The 15,048-nt window shown below is 37.2% G+C and overlaps 1 pseudogene; it reads left to right on the forward strand.

The window, feature by feature from the left end:
* Positions 1-8,259: 8,259 nt before the first annotated feature.
* On the forward strand, positions 8,260-9,318 carry LOC116583420 (annotated as a pseudogene).
* Positions 9,319-15,048: the final 5,730 nt, after the last annotated feature.

The raw sequence follows: 15,048 nt of genomic DNA on the forward strand, positions 1-15,048 counted from the left end.
AAACATTTAAAGAAGTAATTCCTATTCTTCTGAACCTGTTCCAAAAAATAGAAATGGAAGGAACATTTCCAAACTCATTTTATGAGGCCAGCAGCACCTTGATCCCCAAACCAGACAAGGATCCTATCAAAAAGGAGAATTACAGACCAATATCCTTGATGAACACAGATGGGAAAATTCTCAGCAAAATACTAGCCAATAAGATCCAACAGTACATTAAAAAAATAATAACTCACCACGACCAAGTGGGATTTATCCCGGGACTGCAAGTTTGGTTCAACATCCGCAAATCAGTCAATGTGATACAATACATAAATAAAAGAAAGAACAAGAACCATATGACACTCTCAATGGAGGCTGCAAAAGCATTTGACAAAGTCCCTTCTTGATCAAAACTCTTCAAAGTGTAGGGATAGAGGGTACATACCTCAATATCATCAAAGCCATCTATGAAAAACCCACAGCAAATATCATTCTCAATGGAGAAAAACTGAGAGCTTTTCCACTAAAGTCAGGAACACGGTAGGGATGTTCATTATCAACACTGTTATTCAACATAGTACTAGAAGTCCTAGCCTCAACAATAAGACAACAAAAACAAATAAAATGCATCTGAATCAGCAAAGAAGAAGTCAAACTCTCACTCTGCAGATGATATGATACTTTATGTGGAAAACCCAAACGACTCCACTCCAAATCTGCTAGAACTTGTATAGGAATTCAGTAAAGTGTCAGGATATAAAATCAATGCACAGAAATCAGTTGCATTTCTTTACACCAACAACAAGACAGAAGAAAGAGAAATTAAGGAGTCAGTCCTATTTACAATTGCACCCAAACCAACCATAAGGTACTTAAGAATAAACGTAACCAAAGAGGCAAAGAATTTGTGATCAGAAAACTATAAAGGACTCGTGAAAGAAATTGAGGAAGACACAAAGAAATGGAAAAATGTTCCATGCTCCTGGATTGGAAGAAAAAATATTGTGAAAATGTCTATGCTACCTAAAGCAGTCTACACATCTAATGCAATCCCTATCAAAATCCCATCCTTTTTTTTTTCAAAGTAATGGAACAAATAGTCCTAAAATTTATATGGAACCAGAAAAGACCTCGAATAGCCAGAGGAATATTGAAAAAGAAAGCCAAAGTTGGTGGCATCACAATTCCAGACTTCAAGCTCTATTACAAAGCTGTCATCATCAAGACTATGGTACTGGCACAAAAACAGATGTACAGATCAATGGAACAGAATAAAGAGCCCAGAAATAGACCCTCAACTCTATGGTCAACTAATCTTCGACAAAGCAGAAAAGAATGCCCAATTGAAAAAAGACAGTCTCTTCAACAAATGGTGCTGGGGAAATTGGACAGACACATGCAGAAAAATGAAACTGGACCATTTCCTTACATCACACACAAAATAGACTCAAAGTGGGTGAAGGACCTCAATGTGAGAAAGGAATCCATCAGAATCCTTGAGAAGAACACAGAACACCTCAGTCGCAGCAACTTCATCCTAGGAACATCTCCAAAGGCAAGGGAAGCAAGGGCCAAAATGAACTATTGGGACTTCATCAAGATCAAAAGCTTCTGCACAGCAAAGGAAACAGTTAACAAAACCAAAAGACAACTGACAGAATGGGAGAAGATATTTGAAAACAAAATATCAGATAAGGGCTAGTATCCAAAATCTATAAAGAGCTTAGCAAACTCAACACCCAAAGAACAAATAATCCAATAAAAAACGGGCAGAGGACATGAACAGACACTTCTGCAAAAAATACATCCAGATGTCCAACAGACACATGAAAAAGTGGTCCACACCACTGGGCATCAGGGAAATACAAATCAAAACCGCAATGAGATACCACCTCACACCAGTCAGAATGGCTAAAATTCACAAGTCAGGAAATGACGGATGCTGGCCAGGATGCAGAGAAAGGGGAACCCTCCTACACTTTTGGTGGGAACGCAAGCTGGTGCAACCACTCTGGAAAACAGCATAGAGGTTCCTCAAAAAGTTGAAAATAGAGCTACCCTATGACCCAGCAATTGCACTACTGGGTATTTACCCTAAAGATACAAACATAGTGATCCAAAGGGGCACGTGCACCCGAATGTTTATAGCAGCAATGTCCACAATAGCCAAACTATGGAAAGAACCTAGCTGTCCATCAACAGATGAATGGATCAAGAAGATGTGGTATATATACACACTGGAATACTATGCAGCCATCAAAAGAAATGAAATCTTGCCATTTGCGACAACATGGATGGAACAAAAGCGTATCATGCTTAGCGAAATAAGTCAAGCGGAGAAAGACAACTATCATATGATCTCCCTGATATGAGGAAGTGGTGATGCAACATGGGGGCTTAAGGGGGTAGGAGAAGAATAAATGAAACAAGATGGGACTAGGAGGGAGAGAAACCATAAGTGACTCTTAATCTCACAAAACAAACTGAGGGTTGCTGGGGGAAGGGGGGTGGGGTTATGGACATTGGGGAGGGTATGTGCTTTGGTGAGTGCTGTGAAGTGTGTAAACCGGGCCATTCACAGACCTGTACCCCTGGGGATAAAAATATATTATATGTTTATAAAAAATAATAAATTTAAAAATTTTTTAAAAAGTAAAAAAAAAAAAGAAAACTAAAATAACCACTATTTAGGTTATTTTAAGCCACTTTATTGAAGGATAGTTGACATACAATAAGCTTCATTTAGTTAAAGCCTATGATGTTCTAAATTTTGACACATGTACGCATCCAAAAAACCAGCACAATCAAAGCAAGGAATACACTTGCATTGTTTGTTTTTGTAATCGTCTCCTCCATCTGCAGCTACTTATCAGCTTTCTATCACTATAGATCAGTTTGCAGTTTTACTATGTGTTAACAAGTGGAACTATGTGATGTGTGTTTTGGGGCTGGTTTTTTGCCAATATGATGATTTTGAGATGCATCTACGGTCTTGTATCAATAGCGCCTTCCTTTTTTACTAAGTAGTAAGCCATTGTGTAGTATACCACAAATTTTTTCTGTGTTTTTACTTGGAATATTTTCAGATTTTTCTATTCCAATAGTGCTTCTGAGAATATTTGGCTAAAAGTTTTTATAGACAAATAGTTTTACTTGTGGGTAATTTCCTAGGATGGGAATGGCCAGGTCACAGGATGAATGTATGATTAACTTCTTAAGAATCTGTCAGTTTTCTTAACTTCTTAAGAATCTGTCAGTCTGGGTATCCAAATGTTCCAGCACTGTTTGTTGAAAAGACAACTGTCAGGTTGTGCTATTCCACATTTTTGCATTTTACATTTCCACCAGTAGTGTGTATGTTCAAATTTTTCCACAACCTCTCTTACACTTAGTATAACAGGTATTATTAATTTTAGCAGTTTTAATAGGTGTGTGTAATATTCTGTTATTAATTTGCATTTTGCTAGTAATTAGTGATATTGAACATCTTTTCATGTGTTTATTTGCCGTCAATATATCTTTTCTGGCAAAGTGTTTGCTCAAATCCTTTGTCTATTTTATATTGGGTTGTTTGTTTGCTTGTTATTGAGTTTTGAAAAATTGTTATGTATTGTGAGTAAAAGTCCTTTATCAGATAAATGTTTTGCAAAGCTTTTCTCCCAGTCTGCAGTTTGTCTTCTCATTCTGTAAAGTATCTTTTTCAGAGCAGAAGTTTAAAAGATTTGAAGTACTGTTTTTCAAATTGTTCTTTTACAGATACTGCTTTGCTTTTTTTTTTATTTAAGAAATCTTTACCTAGGGGCTCCTGGGTGGCTCATCAGGTTAAAGCCTCTGCCTTCAGCTCAGGTCATGATTCCAGAATCATGGGATTGAGGCCTGCTTCGGGCTCTCTGCTCCCAGGGAGCCTGCTTCCCCCACTCTCTCTGCCTGCCTCTCTGCCTACTTGTGATCTCCCTCTCTCTGGCTCTGTCAAATAAATAAAATCTTTAAAAAAAAAAAAAAAAGAAAGAAAGAAATCTTTACCTAACCCAAGTTCACAAAGGTTTTCTCCTCTGTTTTGTTGGGTGTTCCAGAAATTTATAGTTTATGTTCTAATTTTAGGTGTATGATTCCCTTTGAGTTACTTTTTCTCTATGTTGTAAGTCGTGATTTCAAGTTTTCGGTTTGGTTTTGTTTGAGGTACATATGTATGTATGTATTTATTATGTTCTGTTAGTCACCATACAGTACCTCATTAGTTTTTGATGTAGTGTTCCATCAAAATATTCATTGTTTGCATATAATACCCAGTGCTCCATGCAATACTGTGTCTTCTTTAATACCAATCACTGGGTTAACCCATCCCCCTACCTCCCTCTCCTCTAAATGTTTGAGGTTTAAAATTTTTTTTCAGCATAGGGTATCCAAGTGCTCCAGCACCATTTGTTGAAAAGACTGCCTTTTCATATTTGCTAAAAATAAGTTGTCCATATATATGCCTATGTCTATTTTTGGATCTATTCTCTTCCATTGATCTATTCGTTCATATTCATGTTAATACCTCACTGTCTAAGGCACTATAAGACTTCAACTTTCTTTTTCAAGGTTTTTTGGTTATTCTAGGTCTCCTTAATTCCCATATGCATTTGAAAACCAATTTATCAATGTCTAGAAGATCATCTACTGAATTTTTATTGTGATAACACTAAGTCCATAGGTCAGTTTGTAGACTTTTGTTATCTCAACAATATTGCATATTCTAATGAATACAGTATATGCCACTATTTATTTTAGTTTTTAAAAACTTCTCTCATTAATATTTTATATTTTTCATAGTACACCTTTCTTTTCTTTTAAAATTTGCTTTGTTTTTGGGGCACCTGCGTGGCTCAGTGGGTTAAGCCTCTGCCTTTGGCTCAGGTCATGATCCCAGGGTCCTGGCATCAAGCTCCACATCGGGCTCTCTGCTCAGCAGGGAGCCTGCTTCCTCCTCTCTCTCTGCCTGCCAAATAAATAAATAAAATCTTTTAAAAATTAAAATTTTTTTTTAAATAAATAAATAAAATTTGCCTTTTTTTGATAATTTGTTAATGATGCATATATATATACACACACACATATATTTAAATGTTACACTAACCTGTATTACTGGGATAAGCTATGCTTGATCGTGATATATTTTTCTTTTAGATTTGACTTGCCAAATGTTTTTGCAGAATTTTTGCATTTATGTTTGTGAGAGATACTACTTTTAGTTTTCTTTTCTTGTATTATCTCTTTGTCTTTGGTTTCAGAGTAAGGCTTTCCTTATTGAATGAACTAGGAAGTTTTTCCTATCTCTTCAATATTTTGGAAATTTTTCATGGAATTGATACTGTTCTATCCTTAAATGTTTAGAATTCAGATGAAACTACCTGGGCTTGGTGTTTTTTATGCAGGAAGGTTTACAATTCTAGATACAAAAATAAATATAAATATACAATTATAAACACAATAAATATGAGGCCATTCAAATTACCTATTTTTTCTTGAGTAAGCTTTGGTAGTTTCTTTCAAGTCATTTATTCATTCCTCTGAGCTGTAGGATTTATCACAATGAAATTGTTATAATATTCTCTTCTTATGACTTTAATATCTGTAATTTATCACTATGTCCTCTTTACATTCCTAATAGTGGTAATTAGTGTTTTTTTTTCTTTTTATCTTGATCATTTTGGCTAGAGGTTTTTCTCCCCTTCTTAAAAAAAACAGCTTTAGTGAGGTATAATTGATATACAAAGAGCGGTACATGCTTACTGTGTACAATTTGATGAGTTTTAACTTTGATTTCTCCTTTTCAAATAATGTCTTTGGCTTCATTAATTTTTTTCATTAGTTTTTTGTTTTCCTTTCTTCTTTCTTTCTGCTTACATTCTGATTTGGGTTTAATTTGCTCTTCCTCATATTTTTTAAAGTGAAAGCTATGTCTTTATCTTGAAACCTTTCTTATTTTCTAATGTAAGTATTTAGAGTCATAACTTCCTTTTAGGCACTGTCTTAGAAGTATCCCACAATTGTTGATAGATTGCATTTTTATTTTAATTTAGCTCACAATACTTTTCAGTGTCTTTTTTTCCCTTTGACAAATGGGTTATATAGAACTATATTATTTAGTTATCAAATATTTGCATACTTTCCTGGTATTTTCCCTTCTTAATTTCTACTTTATTTCTATTGTGACCCTAGAACATACTTGGTACTACTGATTATGTTTTAATTTATTTGGACTTTTGGGGGGCCAAATATGGTTAATGTTCTGTGAGCACTTAAAAAGAGTATGTATTCTGTTGTGGATAGAATGTTCTATAATTTCAATTAGCTTATGTTGGTTAATAGTTCTTTAAATTTCAGTTGGCTTAGCATGCTCAAGAATTTTCTGCCCAGTTGTTTTTTTTTAAGATTTTATTTATTTATTTGATAGAGAGAGATCACAAGTAGATGGAGAGGCAGGCAGAGAGAGAGAGAGAGGGAAGCAGGCTCCCTGCCGAGCAGAGAGCCTGATGCGGGACTCGATCCCAGGACCCTGAGATCATGACCTGAGCCAAAGGCAGTGGCTTAACCCACTGAGCCACCCAGGCGCCCCACCCCCCCCGCCCAGTTGTTTTATTGTCAGATGGTTGCTGAAATCTCTAAGTATAAATTAGATTTTTCTATTATTCTTTTTAGTTTTATCAGTTCTTGCATCATGTATTTTGAAACTACATTACCAAGGCATATAAAAGTTTAGATATGTATTTCATTAAAGTTTTTATTATACTCGAGATTATTCATGCCTATCGTGTTTGTATGATAGAGATATCTTATCATAGTGTTCTATTTCATTTTTTCTCAAGTCTGATTCCAGTGACATCACATTGGCAACTTGAAATTAGCCATGGTTGGAGAAATTGGCAGATACTATAGTCAATTTTTTTTTTTTTTGGATAGCTAAGGATACCATAGACACCATAGACACCATAGACAAAGGGTTTAAACTTTCCATGGGCCCTTACACTCACCCAGTATTGTGGAGGACAAAACCATTACCACTTTCAGTTGCTGTTCTCAAATTGGCCTTCTGTGTTTTCTGCTGAATTTATACTATTTTTGTTGTTCTGCGGTCAGATCTATCATATGCTGTGCCATTACTCTCTCCTTTTACTATCATACAGATGCCAACAGTCCTTGGGTTTTGGTTAAAAGACCCACGTGTCTTTTAAAGTCTATGAGAAGAGTTTGTCATCACATTTTATTATAAATGTTGTTGATGGTCATATTTGGTTTTGCTATGTAGTTGTTCTGTTTTCACGTGATGAAGACAGACTGCTAAGCTGTGTTACTACTACCACCATTTTCTGACTCTGTTATGTACATTTCCGTCATTAATTTTACCATATTTGCTACAACTATTTTTTAGTATTTAGAAGTAAATAATTCTAAATAACCTTTCAATTTCCTCTGAAATATTTTAGTATGTTTTTCTTTAATAATAATAATAATAATAATAATAATAATAAGAAGAAGAAGAAGAAGAAGAAAAGAATATTTTCCTTTGCAAAAATCATCATACTACTACAACTGAAAAAATGAACAATTCCTTAATATCATCTCACACTCAGTCAGCTCTTATATAGCTTCCTCTTTTACCCTCACAATCACTTTTAAAAGTGGTATTTTTTTCAAACCAGTGTCCACATATTGCATTCTTTTAAGAATCTCTTAATCAGTAATGTCCTCTCACATTTTCCCCTTTACTTTTAGAATATGATATTTCCCCTATAGAATTAAAAGCCAGTTCATTTTATTTTAGAGAACTTCTGAAAATCACTAACAAAAAAGATAAGAACATTGGAAAATTATCCTGTAACTGTCTCCCAAACTTGTACTCCATAACTCAGAGATTACACCGTTTTAATTTTTTATTAAAACATTCAGAGAGAAGTAAAGAGAATAATATATAATAAAAGCCCTTGTACCTTGGGGTACCTGGGTGGCTCAGTTGGTTAAGCTACCTACTCTTGGTTTCTGCTCAGGTCATGATCTTAAGTCATGGGTTGGAGACCTGAGTTGGGCTTTGTACTCAGCCCAGAATCTGCTTGAGATTCTCTTTCTCCCTCTCCCTCTGTTCTTCGTGGTCCCCACTTGCTCTCTCTCTCTCTCTCTCAAATAAATTAATGAATCTTTAAAAAATACTTCATATGGTCACGCTGAGCTAGTACCCGCACCTGGAATCTGGTCGCAACATCAGCTGCGCCTGCCACCTACCACTGCCTCTGGACCATGGACCCCTGCAAAGTGAGCGAGCTTCAGGCCTTTGCGAAAATGTGTAAGCAGGATCTGAGCATTCTGCACGCGGAGGAAAGGCATTTCCTGCGGGAGTGGGTGGAGAGAATGGGGGGTAAAATACCACCTGCCCCTCATAAAACTAAATCAGAAGACAGTATCAAGGAAGAAAAACCAGATAGTAAGAAGGCGGAGGAAAACATAAAGACAGATGAACAATCAAGTGAGGAAAGTGATCTAGAAATTGACAATGAAGGTGTGATTGAACCAGATACTGATGCCCCTCAAGAAATGGAAGCTGAAAATGTAGAGATAACCAAGGAAATGATGGATCAGGCAAATGATAAAAAAGTGGCTGCCATTGATGCCCTAAATGATGGTGAACTACAGAAAGCCATTGACTTGTTCACAGATGACATCAAACTAAATCCTTGCTTGGCCATTCTGTATGCCAAGAGAGCCAGTGTCTTCATCAAATTACAGAAGCCAAATGCTGCCATTTGAGACTGTGACAGAGCTATTGAAATAAATCCTGATTCAGCTCAGCCTTATAAGTAGCATGGGAAAGCACATAGACTTCTGGGATGTTGGGAAGAAGCAGCACATGATCTTGCCTTTGCTTGTAAACTGGATTATGATGAAGATGCTAGTTCAATGCTGAAAGAATTTCAACCGAGGGCTGAACATCGGAGAAAATATGAGCGAAAACGTGAAGAGCGAGAGATCAAAGAAAGAATAGAAAGGGTTAAGAAGGCTCAGGAAGAACACCAGAGAGCCCAGAGGGAGGAAGAAGCCAGGTGACAATCAGGAGCTCAGTATGGCTCTTTCCCAGGTGGCTTTCCTGGGGGAATGCCTGGAATGGTAGGGGAGATGCCTGGAATGGCAGGAATGCCTGGGCTCAATGAAATTCTTAGTGATTTGGAAGTTCTTGCAGCCATGCAGGATCCAGAATTTATGGCAGCCTTCCAGGATGTTGCCCAGAACCCAGCGAATATGTCAAAATATCAGAGCAGCCCAAAGGTTATGAATCTTATCAGTAAATTGTCAGCCAAATAAGGAGATAAAGCATAATGCCCTTCTGACAAATAAAGCCCTTGCTGAAGGAAAAGCAATTTCGGTCACCTAATGGATGTTGCAATAATACAAACCAGTGTACCTCTGACCTTCTCATGAAGAAAGCTGGGATGCTGTGAGGAGAATCCCTACCCCTCTGCTCCCCATGCAACTGAAACATTTTACAGTGGTCTGCCATTAGGGTATTCATTCAGATAATGTTTTCCTACTAGGAACTACAAACTTTAAACACTTTTTAAACCTTAAAAATATTTAAAAACATATTAAAAGGGCTGTTAGCCTGTACAATTTTATTTACCAATCATTTCAGTTTTTTCCTTTGGATTAATTGGGCAAGGAAGATATTTCAGTGTGGAAGATTTATTGCTCAGTTATAATCAGTGAAATAAAGGTTTATTAGTGGGAGGCAAATAATACATTAAAATAGATGAAGTTTTAGTTGGAGATATGGTTTCTGAGGCATTTTGACTTGTCTTTTTAAATGCTTTATTTTTTAAACACAATTTATTTTGACAGAACCATTGGGACCACCAGTATTGCAGTTGGACCTGGGTAGGGACCAGAAGTGCTTGGCAGGGCAGCAGCAACCTTATTCCTTTTATATAGTGTGCACTCTTGTGCAGATGCATTTAAATCTTACACTGTGGTAAAGAAATGATTTTTATAATGCTGCAGTAGACTTGGATTATTTAGCTGTGTTCTTGTCTGATCTAGAAAATAAATGTTTTGCATTATTTCCACAAAAAAACTTCATAAAAAAGTCCTGTACCTCAACAGTCATTGACTTCCAACCCTTCTTGTGTTCAACTCCTCTGCACTCCCTTTAAACTACTATAAATAAAAATTTTGGATTACATCTTTTCTACTGCCCTAGGCAGATGGCACATAATAATGATGACACCATCCTAGAGAAACACATGAGAATACACCAGGCCGTGCCTTGTGACAAGGCCTAAAAATACAGTAGAGGGTAAAAAGAAGAGAAGAAAGTCACATCTGTTGTCAACACTAAACTGAGAAATGGTTGTACCTACCAACTGTAAAAAGACATTTTGGGGACAATTGCAAACATTGGTATAGGTTTAGGTTTGGGATGACAGTAAGGTATTTTGTTGGATTATAATAGAGTTGTGGATTTCTAAGAAAATATTTTTATTTTTTTCTTTTTCTTAAAATAGTTTAAAGATTTTTTATATTTATTTATTAGAGATAGAGAGCACCCCCATGAGCAGTGAGAAGGGCAAAAGGAGAGGAAGAAAATCCCATGCAGACTCTGTGCTGAGCCCCACATGGGGCTCCTCAAGACCCTGAGCTGAAACCAAGAGTTGGATGCTTAACCAACTGAGCCACCCAGATGCCCCTTCTTTAATTTTTAGATATGCATTCTGACATATTTGGATGTGAAATATCAGGAAGCCTAGGCTTGTTTTTAAAAGTCCATTAGGGTCCCATCCCTCTACCTCCAGATCAATTTGGTCTTTTCTTTAGTTCCTTCTCTCTCTTAGGAAATACTGTAACTCTAGTTTTTGTCTCAACAGGGCATCTCAACTCAAAGAAGATAGAAGAGTTTCTGGAGATGGTGGGAAAGCTGCGGCAATGTCATGTATCTGCTGTGTCTGAGTTTGGGTTTGAGGACATGGTTCAGAGCCCTCACAATGAAAACTTTGGGAAATTATCCCATTTTGCTTTTTATTTTAAAATTTATCTGAACCAACAATAACCACATCATCATTCAGAATTAAGAAGTTAGAGAGGATAGATAGCAAATGACTTCCATAAACTCTTGTCTTTCATTTGCATTCCCCACAGGTAGGTAACAACTATTATTAGAGAATTTATGTGTCCTCCTGGAGATATTTTACATATACGTGTGTATATCTTTCCCTATTTTTAAATTTTTTAATACACAAGTGGCCAAAAGCAGTGCAGATGGCTTTGCACCTTCTTTTTTGTTGTTGTGCTGTATTATAGAGATGACACGAACCCAGAGCCCACAGCAGAACTGGGGCAAAGGGGTTCTGCTGAGTCCATTCTCACTTAAAAATGCTATGGTCATGCACGGAGCACTGGGTGTGGTGCAAAAATAATGAATACTGTTATGCTGAAAATAAATAAAAATAAATTTTAAAAAGAGAAATTTACAAATCCAATTGTAGTAGGAATTGGCTAATCTAAGAACATACTGGAATATTTGGGCACAATTTTTAGAAATTAATGGGCCAAATAAATAAAAATGACATTAGAAACAAAAAAAAATGCTATGGTCAGTCAAAACCAGATAAGTAGGATCTTTGGCTTTCCTTCCTAAGATGGAACATCAGGCCTGCTTCTTAGGAAAAACTTATTTAAAAAAATTTTTAAGACCTAAAGTATTTTTTAAAGAGATTAATAGAACATTTTGCCTTATATTTCCATGTTTTATTTATTTTTTTTTATTTTTCAATTTTTTAAAAGATTTTTTCTACTTATTTGACAGAGAGTGAGAGAGCAAGAGCAAGAACACAATCAGGGGTAGAGGGAGAGGGAGAAACAAGCTTCCCACTGAGCAGGGAGTGGGATGTGGGGCTCTATACCAGGATGATGGGATCATGACCTGAGCCAAAGGCAGACACTTAAGGACTGAGCCACCCAGGTGCCCTTGTTTTGTTTCTTAAATCGCATCACAGAGGTAGAATTGTAACCTCTGTGTCCTACAGGCAGAACCTGGTTTACAAAAGGAACTGGGTACGTGGGGCCCAGAAGTTCTTAGAGAATTGGTGGAGGTCCCAGAGACATTTGGAATAGCTTTCCTCAAACTTGGTTCCCCAGCTTTGTGCTGATGATCTTGGAGCCAGAGAGGCAAAAGGAAGAATGCTTCTCAATTCAGGTCATTGAGATTGGGAAACTTGTGAGGAAACTAAATTAAAGAAGAGCATAACAAATAGCATGGAGGACAAGGGGAGATGGAGAGGAGAAGGGAGTTGAGGGAAATTGGAAGGGGAGGTGAATCATGAGAGACTATGGACTCAAAAACAATCTGAGGGTTTTGAAGGGGAGGGGGTGGGAGGTCACGGATTGCATGGAGCACTGTATGTGGTGCAAAAACAATGAATACTGTTACACTGAAAAGAAATTAAAAAAAAAAAAAAGAAGATTGTAGCAAAAGGGCTTGCAAGTTGCCAGCTGGCATGTAAGAAAATAGCATTTTTTTCCTTTTGTCTAATTAGACTAATCCCTTAGTCACAGAATTGTCATGTTCTTCCCCAACTATTAACCCTTGATTTTAATAGAATTAAACTGTGGGGAGACCTCTATTAGCTTCTCACAGCATTCAGAGTAAAATCCAGGCTCCCTTACCTCGGTTCGCAAGACGTTATAGACTCTCCCTTATCCTTTCACTCCACCTCATATCCGGCTACTCTCTACTTGCTTACTGGGTATCCTCCCCATACCCTAGAACATGTGTTTTTTGTCTTCCCAGCTCAAGGTGTTTTCATTTGTTGTTCCCTCTGCCTGGAAATATCTGCAACCCTTCCCCTCCTTGAGAACTGTAGAGCTTGCTCATCTTCCTTATTTGGGGCCCAGGAAGTTCTCCTTATACTTAAACACCATCCATCCCTTCACTCTCTATCTCCTTATGCCTTGTGTTATTATTTTTTTTACAATTCAGTGACCAACATGATGTCAAATATTGTGATCTGTTTTTCTGTTCCCTCTTTTTCTGCCGCTTATAACAGAAGCTCACAAGAGTCATGCACATCTTTTGTGATGCAGCACTCAATAAATTCACCCTGAATGAAAGCAGGATAGACACCATATAAGCACCTCATCTCCACTTGTTTTGAATGACTGGCCCTCTCCAGCTCAATCTCCCTTTTCCTCTACAGCACAAAGCCTGGATCCATAGATTGAAGACCTCACTAAGGAGTTTAAAAAATGTGAGCTCAAGGATCTTTGCTGGTTGGCTTAACTCAGAAGGGCCTCGTCTGTGAAGCTTCTGTTTCTTCATCTGTATATTCTGGGAATGCTTGTTGAGCAATTTGAAATGCAACATTTTAAGAACGAGCAGAGCTGAGGACTTTGCTTACCCAACACCTGTCTTCTGTTCTCTGGCCTAGTGAAACAGAAAGCCAGTGAGGAGAGAGGCCTGTGCCCTGTGGGAGACCAAACAGAAGGAATTAGATTCATGTAAGTGGTGCAAGAAGAACACAGTGAAGTCCCATGGCATTCTAAATCATAAATCCCCCCCATCCTCCCTGAACACTTGGTTCCAGACACACAGATTTTACAGTGTAGTCCCCAAGACCCACTTAGGTATCCTGTCACCTCTTTAGCTTCAAGTTCTCTCACTCCCCTTCCACTCTAATGACAATGAAACACTCACAAGTCATACCCTCACCTTAAGGACTTTTCACTATTTGTTCCCTATGCCTATAATGCTCTTCACCCTTGATACACTAGATGTTCTCCTATTGCCTCTAATAATTCAGTTCTCACCTTAAAACTTAGCTCCTTACAGAGGTCTTATCTTCCTATCTAATAGCATCTGCTTCCAACCTGATCATTCTCCATTCCCCTTACGTTGCTTTTTTTTTTTTTTACTCAATAGCCCTATTACCACCTAACTTGATGTATTTACATCTTTGTTATCATATCTCTCAAAGAGATGTAAGAGTTGTGTAAAACTATATTCATTCTGTACCATACTCACATGGCCATTTGTAAATGCAGTAACCTTTTAGCACTCAACAAAAATATGGGCACACACAGGGGAGAAGACTGGTTTCAGTGTGTTCTTTACTAGGCAAAGAAGATGGAATAAAAGTAAGACACTCTGGTATCTTCTGTATAAGACATTTCATGTTACATCAAACAAGGTCCTTCCCTGAAGTTGGAGTTGTTGGGGGCAGGGCAGGCTGTGGTCTCTGGGGTCTGAAAATGTCACTCTTTTTTTCCAGTGAATCTAGAACAACTGCACCTAGAAGTGGTCTTGAGAAAAAAGCAAGGTATTTAATACTTGTTCAGTCTTTCAATCTCTCTCTCTCTCTCTCTCTCTCTCTCTCTGTGTGTGTGTGTGTGTGTGTGTGTGTATGCATGTATATGCATGTATGTACCTGCTTCTGCCCAAGTCATCTCACAAAAGTTATTTTTCCCATATTAGACAGATGAATCCTTTTGAAACATAAATCAAGTCACATCCCTCCTATAATGAAATTACTTTCTACCTACAATCTTACTCATAGTAAACAGAGATATCCTTCCAGTGAGCTGCAAAATAGATGTTATCTGGGCCCTTAACCTCTCCATTTCACCTTTTACCACTTCCCTTGGCTGAGTTCACTCCAGTCATGCTAATCTCTTCACTACCTAGACATTCACTAAGTGCCTTCCAAAATCTCAGAGTCTTTGAATATGCCATTCCTTTTTTTTTAATTATGTTATGTTAGTCACCATACAGTACCTCATTAGTTTTTGATGTAGTCTTCCATGATTCCTCTTGCATGAAACAGTCTACTCACCGATACTAATTTTCGTTAGTAATGACAGTTATTCATATGTTAGTAAACTTAATACCTGCCCCCATTAGTCTGTTGATTCCTTAATGGCAATTAATCACCCTTTTTTTGTGCATTGAAATTTTTCCAATCCAAGACCAAAGTCTGACACATTTATAAGTATCAAATAATTGTTTATGGAAATGAATTTGAATCAGTTCCTAGCAGGATGAAGGAT

Source organism: Mustela erminea, chromosome X, assembly GCF_009829155.1.
Source record: "Mustela erminea isolate mMusErm1 chromosome X, mMusErm1.Pri, whole genome shotgun sequence".
Lineage (NCBI taxonomy): Eukaryota > Metazoa > Chordata > Mammalia > Carnivora > Mustelidae > Mustela > Mustela erminea.